This window comes from Anser brachyrhynchus (genome assembly GCF_964034855.1).
Source record: "Anser brachyrhynchus genome assembly, chromosome: 13".
NCBI lineage: Eukaryota > Metazoa > Chordata > Aves > Anseriformes > Anatidae > Anser > Anser brachyrhynchus.
Genome location: NC_137708.1, coordinates 11,151,616 through 11,164,522, shown reverse-complemented (window position 1 = coordinate 11,164,522; position 12,907 = coordinate 11,151,616). Strand labels below are relative to the sequence as shown.

Here is a 12,907-nt window from a genome sequence, read left to right as displayed (position 1 = left end):
CAGCTTTGATAAGTGACTTTCCAAAGTCAAAGTGGCTTACCAAAGCCCTCTTAGTATCTCAGAAAAATAGCTTTCAAACAGTTATTGCAGATTGGTTTGGGGTTTTCTCATTCACTGTACATGGAACCTGCTGCTGGTTCAGTCTAATTATTTAAGAAATATCTCAGTTCTGGCAAAACATGTGCAGTGAATACCTGCTTGCTTCAGCTTTCCTAGTGGATTTTTTCATTCATTTAGTCTTTTTTTTACAGGAGCTTATATCTGTTAAGATTATTTTCTCTTCTTAAGCTGTCATTGCTCTTTTCTTTCACAGGCTTATCTTGTGAAATACAAGTTTCCATGGAGATTTCATTTAAATAGCTCCCAGGTTCTATTTAATTCATAAATCAGAAATCTATAAACCCCACCTCTCTCTCTTTTTTTTTTTTTTTTCAAATGTGCAAGGACATGTTTGAAAGAGGACATCATTCATTGGCTTGTCAGTCAAATGTGTATTTGCAAACATTGGGTCTCAGGTCTGGCAGAGCAGGAGTCATGTTTGGAACAGACTTAATTTGTTCATAAAACAACAAATTTTCACATCACAAAACAGCAGCTTTGCACATCTGCCCCAACTGGGACAACTTGCTTATACCAATGAAACAGGACCAGATAATTAATCTGAGGCACCTTAAACTTCCAGTCTGCTTTCTGTTATCTGGGGTCACGTTCAAACAGGATGCACAGTGTTGAGTAAAGTGAGGGAGTCTGTGGCAGAAAGCTAAAGCCAGCCTCAGTGGGTTGTCTATTACCAGGCCTGTTTGAGCACACTCACGCAATGAGAGTTGGTCACTATGGTAGACAAAGGGTCAAGACCATTTTAAACTGGTATACTCTAGTGCAAGAAGGAAAGAGAAAGAGAGGGGAGATGGCAAGTAGTGCCTGTAATCACTGCAGCAACCTGACTCCACTGTAGCACTGTCAGGGAGCAAAGACTGTACTCCTGGATTGCTATGTCTACCACAGAAAATGCAGCCATCTCTGGAGAAAATTGGGGAATGCCAGCTGATATTTAATACAGCCAGCAGACCATTAGGTCTTTTTTTTTGTCAGCTATTCAGGAAAATCCTGAGAAATCTTGCTACCAGAAAAAAACTATATTCTTTGGCAATATTGTACCCCTAGGAGAGAAACATCCTTTCTGAACATAGTGGGCATATCCTGAGCTGCAAACATCTCTTTGAGACCACCTTAATCCTAGTATTGTTCATCAGAGTATACAATATCCTTCTTCAATAAGATAAAAATAAACCTTTGTATTAAGATTTTTCTTATTCTTCTGGCAGAATGAGAGAGGAAAAATAAAACTGCATTTCAGTTGCATTGAGATATTATTCTAAACAGTTGTGTGATGGGGAGGTAGGAAATGCCAGCTCAGTGCAGTCATTTGCTCCATCAGTTGAACAGTGGTCCCAAATGATGGCTAATCAGAGATAAAGCAGGCACCAGCAGTGCAGTTTCAGTATTGCAGCTCCAGCAGATTTGCAAGGGAAATTCAAATCGACAGGTGGTCCTTACCTTTGGCAGAAGGTCAAAAGAACATCACAACTTTCTCGTCTCCCTGTTTTATCTTCCAAAGGTAGAGGGAACTGGGGAAAATATCTGAGCTTTTTTGTAGTGTTAACCTATTATAAATACAGATATAGGCACTCAGGGACTTTCTGATGTTTCCAAGTGTTTGAGAAAAAAAATTAACTGCTTTTTTCACAGAACAGAGTTCCACTTTGAAAGCTTGTTCTTCCATAGCTCCATGATAAAGCTAAGTATCTATTACTAAAAAGTTATTGTGGCAGTATTTTTTACGTCTTGGTTTGCAAAGAGAAGTGAGTCTTTGAACAGTTACTTTTGTTGATGCTCTTCTTGTCTATAGTTTTCCTCTTGCTCAAGTCTTACAAAAGCACTTGTTTTACTCGGTAGTGCTGGTAGTTGAGATGAAACAATGATCGGTGGATACAACCCTCAACGTCAGGTTACTTGGTAGTGCTACTAGGTGCTGATGTTAGGATTCAGATCCAGATTTCTGATGTGCCTGCCTGGAAGGAGGAGCATTAAAGCAGCCCATTAGCAACATTCCCGAGTCAGATCACATTGTCTGTATTTTTTTCCAGTCTAAATGAATCCTACCAACCTGTCTTTGGTGGTCATATCCAAATGTCATTCTTTGGTGATCGGTTAGAGCAAAGGAGAAGTTTTGATAGTGCATGATGCTGCAGACTGGGTGCAGTTGGTGTTGCAACAAGACTTTGTCTTGAAGAATTGGTTGAAATCATGCTACTGGTGATAAAGTCATAGTGTATGCTTCTTCTCAGGGGACAGTCACATCTAGTCAGGTGCCTGGTGTTCTCTCTCTGAGGCAGGTTGACAGTGGGTGCAGAATCCCCTAGCTGTTTGGTCTGCCACCTTCTGATACACAGCAGGAAATGCGTGGGTGATAAAGTGGTGGTAAGGACTCTTAAAAATAATTTATTTTAAATGTAATTGAAGGGAAAATAATTGGATTATTCTCAGCTGATGAGCCAGAACCCTTCTTTATGACAAATAATTTTCTGTGTTCAACAATGAAGCAAATAACAGAGCTAAATAAAAATGATGAACATCCCCTTTCTCTTTTCAACTGCAGTTCTAGCTCGTTCATTAGCACTGCTGCATGGATGGACCAGGGGGACACAGAAAGTAAAGGTGATTAATTAAAAGAAGAAGAAGAAATAGAGGGTCAGGGGAGGCATACTGATGTGAAGGTCAAGATAATTTGCCCTCTCTATCATGCGTAATTGTAGTAGGTGTAACAGTTAAATTTTTTTGTCTGAAAATATGTGTCATGATTGTTTACCAGACCACACAGCTAACTAGGCCCTGAGTTGAATTTCAGCTGTAGCTGCTAGCTGGTCATGTAGGAAAACTTCTGCTGGCAAGAGAAGAGGTTTGGGCTCCTGTTGCTTTGCCTGTGCAGGGTCAGAGTCCAGGCCTGAGTTTAACTTAAGGTGAAACTTTTAGTATTTGTAGTAAAATGTCAGAATTTGAGAATGTAAATAGGTAGGATAATAAATAGTAAAGGAAAGGCTTTGTCAGTGGAGACCTGCTTCCGACTGCCCCTTTCTTCAGCAAGTAGCATCTACCAAATATTTTGGCAGGTGTTAGATTTTAGCCTAAGCCATTTACCCATTGAAAATCTACTTTGCAATGAAGGTAGGATGTCAGTGGGTGTAGATAATCAATGACTTCTCATAACTTCACTGAAGGATTGATATGGTACTTGCATTTGACTGTGCCCTCTTTCCCTTCTTGCCCCCAGACAGGGCTATCCCCAGGCCAGCAGGTAACAGAGCTGGGTGGCTAAAAATGCTTTCCTCCATAATGTTCTGCCTTGCAGCAAGGCCCTAGGATTTGTGTGCCGTTGCTCTGCTTGTGGAGCTGAAGAACGTTGATGGCCTGTCTTATCTCCTGCCCCAGTTACCAAGGAGGAAGATGACAGGTCAGGCACTTGGCAGGACTCAAAGCCGAAGCAGGGAGGCCATTATCTGTCCATCCGTCATATTATGTTATGCCCCCCCGCCCCCCCCCCCCCAAAAAAAAATAAATAAATGAAATACTTCTCCATTTATGCACTTGATGATCTTGAGGGCATTTTCTGACCTAGGTGGTTCTGTGATTATTCTCGGGGAGGCAAGAGGGGCTGTGCACCATCGTGGCATTGCTCATCACGTGGTGGGTTAGGAGTCGTGCTGAGACTGACCTTGATCCTTTAGCTTCTTGTCATGTCACACTGGTGTTAGCCGCTGAGTAGACAGATCTGGGGACTGATGGCCAATCTCTGTGTGCAGGTTGTAGTGAAGCTGGTCTCAGAGGAATGGGTGGCAAATCCTTTCAGGTGAAGGATAAAGGCTTACGTTAAGGTTTTCTAAATACTGAGCAACCCCCACTTCTGCAAGTTTCAGAGACCCAACAGCCATACACTTGGATGCTTCCCCTTTGTATGAGAGTCAGTCTAATTTTAACTTTCTTGCCCAGAAATTGTGTTATTGTTTCCATTGGGAAATTTTGAATAAATTCATATACCTTTACATCCATTTCTATAGATAGTTCTTCACTGAAGAGGAAAGTGACTTTCAAATGACATTTAAAAAATAATCAGAAAATTTATCTGGATGATTGATCCTGGCTGCATTTTTCCTAGCTGAAGTGAAATGGCCACGTTTTTTGAGCAGATCTTTGTGGGATCTGTGAGTAGGGAAGATAGGCTTGAGCTCCAGTTTACCAAGTTAGAGCATAGCAGGTAAATCTTTGGTTCACATCACTCTCTCTCTCTCTCTCTTTTTTTTTTTTTTTTTTGGTTAGGAAACCTAATCAAGGTAATTGGTGTTTAACAATCAGTTTTTAGGATCTTGACAGTTCTGCAATGTGGCTTCTGTCACTGCTCTGGGAAAGCAAGACTGAGGAGGAAATGGGAGCTATCATGTCATGTGGATGAGTAACTGGCTCAGACAGAGCTTCCTTTGTATCAAGGCTTGAAGCCACACTGCTGTCTTATTACAGCCTGTGGCTATTGCAATAAAAAGCAGGTGCAGAAGAGAAATAGGGGAAATGGGATTTTTTTAAAAAATGGCTGTTTTTTTACATGTTAACACTGAGTTTTTAATAGCTAGCAATAGCCCTTTGAATATATTTGAATTATTCAAATCTTAGTAACAAATCTGACAGAATAGATTTTCTTTGCAGCATAATTTTCTCTATCAGCAATCTCAGCATGAAGTAGGGTTTTAGCAGTCACTGTTGGGCCCTTGTATCGCTATTAATCACACACAGGTAAACATTTAGCTCTTAGGAAAATGACTCACCTGTCTTAAGTGTTTGTGGCTATATGTGTTTTTTCAACAACAACAACAAAAAATTATATATATAATAGCTATTTTAAACACTTGGCATGTTTTAAAACAATTTGTTTTTGTAGAGTAGTACAAAAACTAAGTACAGAGTTCAACAAATAAGTATATCTGCCAGTGTATCTGTATCTATATGTAATGTCTGATTACCAGCAGACAGTGTGGACCAGAGAGAGGATTAAACTGCTTTCATATACAAGATCTTCAGTGATGCTGATTTTGGAAGCCTGACTCAGATTATGTGGGTTATTCTTCAAAGGCATTATAGCAAGATGTGTAGACGCCTATTGAAAAGGTATCAGTGAGTTACCTCAAGCTGGGCAGGAACATGAGTGCATGTTTTTGGCAAAACAGCCATTGTATTTCCATGTCTATGTTTCTGTCTGTAAAACAGGGATAAACAATGCCATTGCTGAAGTGGTGGTACTGTGCTTTGGAAACACTTAGCAGGTGTAGTAGCAGGTCTTCCTCTTCTGAATGCCAAGATGTCAGGCCTCAGTACCATTTGGTAACAGATCTGGGCAAAGAAACTAATAATTTTCTTAACATTTATTTATTTATTTATTTATTTATTTATTTATCTATTTTGCTTTTCTCTGGTTATATATAAAAAAGCCTAAAATTAGTTAAACAATTCAGAAAAATTCAGAATTGTCTGTGACCATAAGCTGTCTCACCTAAGGTCATGTAAAAAAGGATGTCTCTGATTCAAACATAGTAAACTTAAAAATCATGAACCCACTTGTCTACCCCATGGAGTATTTAAAAATGTGTCATGCTGGGGTATTTGGATAAGAAAGGCAGACAGCAGCGTGTTTGAAATGTCTGTACTTGCTGCAACTCTGATATCTTTCCTATGCTTTCTAGAAACTATAAAATAAAAACCTGATCCCTATTTATAAAATATCATTTTTCTGTTATGGCAACTCTGGGAAATGAGTTGAACTGCAGAAAATTTGTTACAGAAAGACTTGTCATCTTCCTTGTCTCTGACACTGTTTTGAAAAGTAGTAATAACAGAAGTTTATTGATTAACCTGTTAGTACTATGTAGTTTGTTGTTAATCTACATGGAAATACTTCCTAGGTTGTCCTTCCCTGATATACAACCCCTTTAGGTACCACATGTAAGATTTGTTTCTCCACTGCATCAATACCATCTCATTCACATGCCATGCATTCTTGAAATCATAGAGAGATCCCAGTCAAGGGAAAAAAAAAACACCACACACACAAAAACTAAAAGCAAGTGACATTTACCTAGCTTTCTACATATCTTACAATCTTGAAAGTTATTTCTGTCTCTTGGTAGGTGTGAAAATTAGAGGTAAGTTGCCAATAGGTTAAATCATAGTATGGGGAGAAGATCACTGATTTTAATGCTAAAGTATTCCCCAATTCTGCTTGGGAATAGCTGCTGTATATCAATTGCACACTGAGTAGGAAGTTTTAAGACAACTGGTACTGCTAGAAATTCTGCCTGTCAAATTTGTCATAGTTTATTTAATTACAAGTATGAAGAAGAAACAACCTAGTAGCTTTTCACAGTCTCTCCCCCCTAGGGCAGATGGGTATTAAAGCCAATTCAGTCTGTTTCCTGATTGCTTCAGGCTACAGAAAATTGTTCCCCAGGGAAGAGAAGTAAATCAGTTATGATCTTTAGTCTCTCAGAGGGAGATTAGAGCCACCACACTGGTGTAACAGCAGTAGGCTTCCTCTGTGTAACTGATTTCACCTTTAATCCTACCATTGATTGAATATTGCTAAGAACGCTGCCATGCATTTTAAGGTCAAACCGATGATGAACACCCCAGGCAAAGGAAGTTATTTACACAAAAAGGTAAAGACGAGCCTTTAGCTTTGATATTTCAAAATAGCAGTAAAACATCTACTTTGGAGGAAAAAAAAAATAAAAAAAATCCAATTTCAGTCATCAACCTTTCCCAAGTTTTTGTAAGGCTGCTTGTCACAGTGGTATCTAAACATCTTCCAGGTAATATGGAATAGTGAAGTCTTTTGTGGGCTTCATTGAATCTTTCACTTTGCTCCATTTTCCAAGGCAAAAGTTCTCCTTGATGTGAGACTTGTATTCTTTATCTGCTGGTGTTAAGTTCCGTTTTAGTATTAAGTAGAGCTATGGCAAAATGTAGCACCAAAGTTACAAGAGTCATTTTATGGCAACAGGTGTTTTTGTAGTAGAGGAGAAAAAGGGGTTCTCAAAAAAATAAAAAAAATAAAAAGTTATGCCAGGTACTACTGATTTTCCCCTCTCTTAAGTCTATCATTTTGCTTTTCGTAACACAGGGTGTTTATTTTTTTTTCATTACAATCTTTCAATTTTTTTTTTTAAATCAGTAAAAGAGACTTCTGTCTCTACTGGATTGGAAAGCCCCAAATTTGCCTGACAAGACAAGTTCGTACAGTTGTAGGCAAAATCTGTATGTATCAAAGCTGCTGATAGTACTGCAACAGGCCATGAAAAAGAGAATTGATATAGCTGCAGGTGAGGTCTGGCACCAAAATGTTTTTTGTTTACCTTGTATTGCTGCTCCTAAAGCCTTCTGGTTGTTGAGATTCTCATTTGTCTTTTAATATGGAGTGCACCAACCCCTGGATGGACAGTCAAGGTACATTCTTCTGCCCTTCATTTATAGAAGGCATATAGAGATGTTCACTTGACATCCTTCCTGCATGACACTTGATCAGGTCTGTCGAGAATCTGTAAGTCTAGCTGGCAAATATAAATTTTTTTTTTTTTTTTTACTCTTTTGGGATTCAAATATCCAGCTTTCACATGATTTATTTCCATTCATGCGTGAAATGAACTTCCCTGATTTTGCATCATGGAGGTTTTCCTCTAGAACAAGGACTTCTATCTGGGTCCCATGTTTACATGTGCCTGTCTCTGAAACTCAGATCTGACCTGTTGGGTGATCTTGGGCAAACCACAGTACTTTTGTTTCTCTTCCCAAATACAAATATGCTGCTTAATTATACCAAAAACTGTTGAGAACAGAAACTTGGAGCCAGGTCTTGAAAGGAGTGGGGAGTATGCTAATGAAATATTAAAGATAATACAGAACAAAGGGGGACCTAGAGAGACATGAAGGGTAACTAGCTGGGTTGGTTAGGAAGAAGTGACCAGACCCAACCAAAGTACAGAAAACACTGTAAATGAGAGGCAGTCTTGATTTAAATCAGGTTTGTTATTGCTTACTGGTTGGGACACCATCAGAGCTTGCTTCTTGTGGCCGCAGCATTTCATGGGAGACCCTCAGTTGGCTTAGTTATCCCATCTGTCTGTAATTTAGCATGCTCTCCTGGTTTGTTGCTCTTTACCTAGGACATATCTCAGGTAATATTGCTTGATGCCAAATACCCTTTATCTTTACCCATCATATGTGTCCTTTTCTGTCCCTTAATCCCACCATTGTTCCTCATCGCATTGTGGGAATCCTGTCAGCTACTTCTGTTGGGGGGGAGAAATTATTGCACAAATACTAAGAGAGCCAGTGTTGGCATACACTCAGCTTTGGTCATGCTTTGCTGATGCTTGTCCTGAACAGGGCTTGTGCCTGAACTAGTCAGCAAGGACCCAGTGACTTTTCATTGTTGGTCACTCCGTCCTGAGTCCTGGCTGGCTCAGCACCCACAGCACAGGTCCTGCAGTGCCTCCTAAAAGGGCTGCAGAAAGGGCTGCTTTGGAGGTCAGTGCAGATTAGAAAGAGATTGCTGGGTTTGGAGCTGATTCTCTCTTCTGCAGAGTTGAAAGGCACCCAACAAAACTGGCTTTAACACTCGTAGGAGCTCTGGATAGCAGGGAAAGCCTGGGTCCTTCCTTCCTCCCCCTCGCACGTTGGATTAGATGGATTTGCCAGTTCACTTAGTCAAGTGAAAGCCTCAGGCCCCTTCCCCCTTTTCCTGCCTCCTGCTGGGATGAGGTTTAAGGCAAAATCCCCTGCCTGCACTGCAGGTCTCTGCGCCCACTGCCCCAGCACGCTGCAGGGACTGGGGAGGATGGGGGGAGCAGCAGGCAGACAGGCAGGGTTCGTGCAGTGCCTTGCCAAGGAGGTATTTGCAAACTTCACAGCGTTGCACCGCATTTTTTTCACCAGTCACTACGGGAAGGGATATGATCCCCAGTCTGTTTTATTTTCTTGATATTTCCCTGGCTTCCTCATTCTCGTTCACACTCCCAAGCATTTCTCTGGTTTAGCCACAAGGTGCCATCAGTAGACACTTATACACCAGTTTTATGTCTGCTAGAAACAGAGAAAGGCAGGCAAAAAGTCCCTAATGGTATACAGAGCGAGAGGCTAATTAATGAAAACTGTAAGCAGAAGGAGATCAAAATATAAGGCAAAACACACAGAGGAAAGGCAGCTTGAACTGTGTACACTTTGTAGGTTTTATGTGGTTGCACTGACGACCTAATCAGCTCTTTTTTTTTCTTCTTTTTTAAATGATTTCAATACTTAGTGTCCCTAATGACAATGGCATCAAGCAGTGTCCATGATGTCTTGTGTCCTATTATGTCTGCTGCTGTGAGAGGACAAATCAGAAGGCGTGGTCCCTGCCTCTGAGCCTTTCCAGTCGGATACGAGGGAGAAAGTACATGAAGGGGAAATAATTGGGAAAAGGAGAGTGAGAATAAAAGTTATAGGAAGAGTAGATTGTCCTGGAGCATCTTTGTGATTCTGAAAGAGTATTTCCTGCTGACCTTTTGTCCACGCACTATCAGATGGCTGTTTCACATAGGCAGATTTGAAGGAGAGATCTGACAAAGAAGGTAACAGTGAATTTACAGAACAATCCTGGAAGGAGTCATGCTTGAAGAATAGCAAACAGGAAAGGAGGCCCAGGACAAACTTGTAAGACCAGCAGCAGATCTGCTAGCAGAGACAGGTGTTGTTTACAGAGGAGTACAAGACCAAAGTATTTTCAAGTATGTGATGCATCTGCAGAATGAGCAGGTATTTTTTTACAAGCTAAACCTAGCAAGTCAGGATTTAGGTCCTGGAAAAGTAGTTTATACTCACTGGGAAGAGCAAGAGACACTGCATAATTTTCCCAGCAAGCATCATTATATTTTTTGCTGTGTGGCAACATGGGTGGTAGGGGCGGCTTCCCATTAGCCTGGAAAGGAACAGTCAGGATACAAGCAGGTAGCCGTGCATGTGGAAGAAGACAGGAGGATAACCATGACTTTGGAGAAGCTGCAGTGCGCAAAAGCAGAACACCAGTGCTAGAGCAATGAGGTGAACGGGGAGCTTGGGACGGATGTGGGGCTCTGACTGGGAGTGAGGCATCTCCTGCCTTCTTGGATGTGAGGATCTTCCTAATTGCATTTCTGACTGCCTCTGATGCAGAATAGTTTGTTTGCTGACTTTCCTTTTTGGTTCCTTACAAATTGACCCATTTGCTTTACTTTGTGTGTTTTTAATTTTCCTTTGCGAAATATATGCACTTTGGGCTCATTTGGTAAATTAATATTAGTGTTTCAATAAGGCTGCTATCAGTCCTTATTTTACACTAAATCTTTCCTACAGGTTTTTCTTTTTCCCTCCTCCTCTCTATGACTAATAGATATCATTTCAACAGTTTGACTAACTGCCGTGTTATAGAAAAGGCAGTAATTTATACTGATGTAATGGCTGTGATAAAAATCATTTGTGTGCTGATTTTATAAATTAGGTAGGAAATGTGAGTGCCTCTGAAAAATGAAGTGCTACCACATGAATTCCAGTGTTGTTAATGCTTCATACCTTTCTGCTTCATTAAACCAATTTCACGGGGAGATGAGTTAGAGGAGGAAGCTGTGCTGCTTAAGAGATGCAACAATGGTTTATTGAAAGAAATGGGGATAAGATTAAATTAAGTGCTACTTGAGAAATATGGAAATACAAAAATATTCAAGCTTATAGATGGTGAATTCAAAAATATGATAAGTTAGCTCTTTCATACCCAAAGAACTGTCTCATCATAATTGCATAGGCTGAATTCACAGGCTACTAATTAATATTGAAGAGTTTCTTGAACCACTCTTATAAATGAGTCAGAGTGCCCTAGAACTAATTTATAACTATTTCCTTTTGGAAACCAAGACAACTTAAAATGCTGCTTTCAGTACATTCCTGTCTTGGCCGCTAAATCCTTTGAAATGATTTCTGCCATATATTTTTAATTTATTTATTATTTCACATATTTCATTTACCGGCTGAATTTAAAGGGAGGAAAAAAAAATTAGTAAGATTAAGAAACCGTCAGGTCTGGTAAGATACTTCTAATTTGGGATAATGATAAAGAGTAGCCAAAAATAACTTTTCTGACCACTTTTGATCTGAATTTAGCTGCATCAAAACCAATATGTTTCAGTTACATTTACATCAGGACTTTTTTTCTGTGGAATAAATCAGAAATGTAACTTAGGAAAGAGCACATTTTTGTCAATGTAGTGCCTTGAAAACCAGGTAAGATCTAAAACTAAGAGGCTGATTGATTTTTTTTTTACCACTTCCATAAAGTAGCTGCGAGTATTTTTTCTCTTTCCCTTCTCTCCCTTGAGGACTAGAAGTTTTCATTCTCAAACGACTAAACCCTATTTGTTCTGTGGATGGTGGAACATGTAAATACAAAGGGAGTCATTCATTAAATAAGAGGCTTATGCATACACAAGTTTTAAAAAATGCATAGTTTCAAAGCACAACTGAGAGGCTGCCATTTTACCCCTGATTCACAATGAGAACTCTGTGTACAAGTGACCCAAGTACTGGGATTTGGTCCAGCTCTCAGATTAGCACAGAAAACACGTAGAGACATGGACGTCCCCCATCCCCCTCCCCCTGATGATAATAGGAGCTCATAAATGTGCTCATCGGGAATGTGTGTGGGATCTTATTGACAGAAGCATATGCATCGCTACCTTCTGCTTGGAGAGACCACGCTTCTTCTCGTGTATGATGGGTGCATCACCTAACATTAGCACTATTGCACCATTGACACTTGCTATCCATATGCTTTCACTTAAAATAAATCACTCTATGAAATAGGATAATGTGCCAGACAGCTTTAAGGCTGGATCTTGCCAAGTGCTCTCAATTCCCAATGAGAGGTAATCAGAGCTGAGGACACTTAGCCCTTCTCTGGATCAGTTCTAGCAGCAAGCATGTAATATTACAATGCAGCTCATTTCAGCACTGGCAAGGATCTTCTTAACAAAGTGCTGGGCACCGTCCAGCCCCAGCGCTGCCGGGTGACTTTCGCAGGATTTGGCACCTTATGGAATTGGTCTGTGAGATGTAATTAGCGATTCAACTCATCTGCAAGTGCAGTTCATACGATTTCTTACTTCCTTGTTTTTAAAAAAAGTCTGTTTGTTAAGAAAGGAAGGAAGAAACAGAATAGGAATAAAACTAGATCTTCTACCAGTGGGAGAATTCTGCAAATCCAAATCTTCAAAATCTTTGTTACCATGTAGGACAAAAAGTCAAAATCTTGGAATTTGGAATCTAGTGACATCTTATAAAAAATATGTTTTTGCTTTCAACTTATAGAAATAACCTGTTTCAATAATTTTCCAGAAAAACAAACAAACAAACAAACAAAACCACACACACACACACATAAGGAATCTGTACATTCCAAGTAAGGTTTTGATATAGATGTACCAATTTCCAAGGAAAAATTGTGCTTTGAACTAGCCCTAGTTACACAAGACCCATATGGATTATTCTTCAAATTGCCTATTCTGCGATGTTCTCCCTTCTAACTGTACCAGCATGTTTTTCATTATACTGCAGAGTTACATGGCCATTTTTCGTGCAATTTGGTGAACTTTCAGAAAGTTTTAGAATCATATTTCTTTCTCTGTGTAAGTTTGTGCATGTCCACCTGGCAGACAGTTGTTCCTTTCTTACTCCCCGCTCCTATGTTCAGATGGAGCTAAGGCTCGCCCTGGGCTTGGCGTGAATTACTGCCCTTGGGTGCTGT

At 40.0% G+C, this 12,907-nt stretch overlaps 1 long non-coding RNA gene across 2 annotated transcripts in view; it reads left to right on the top strand.

Moving 5' to 3' along the window:
* Window positions 1–3,564, top strand: part of LOC308177424 — a 31,669-nt gene extending 28,105 nt beyond the window's left edge. For both annotated transcript variants that reach the window (XR_013939100.1, XR_013939101.1), the window contains exon 3: window positions 1,093–3,564. This is a non-coding gene — a long non-coding RNA (uncharacterized lncRNA). The remainder of the gene's footprint in view (window positions 1–1,092) is intronic.
* Window positions 3,565–12,907: the final 9,343 nt, after the last annotated feature.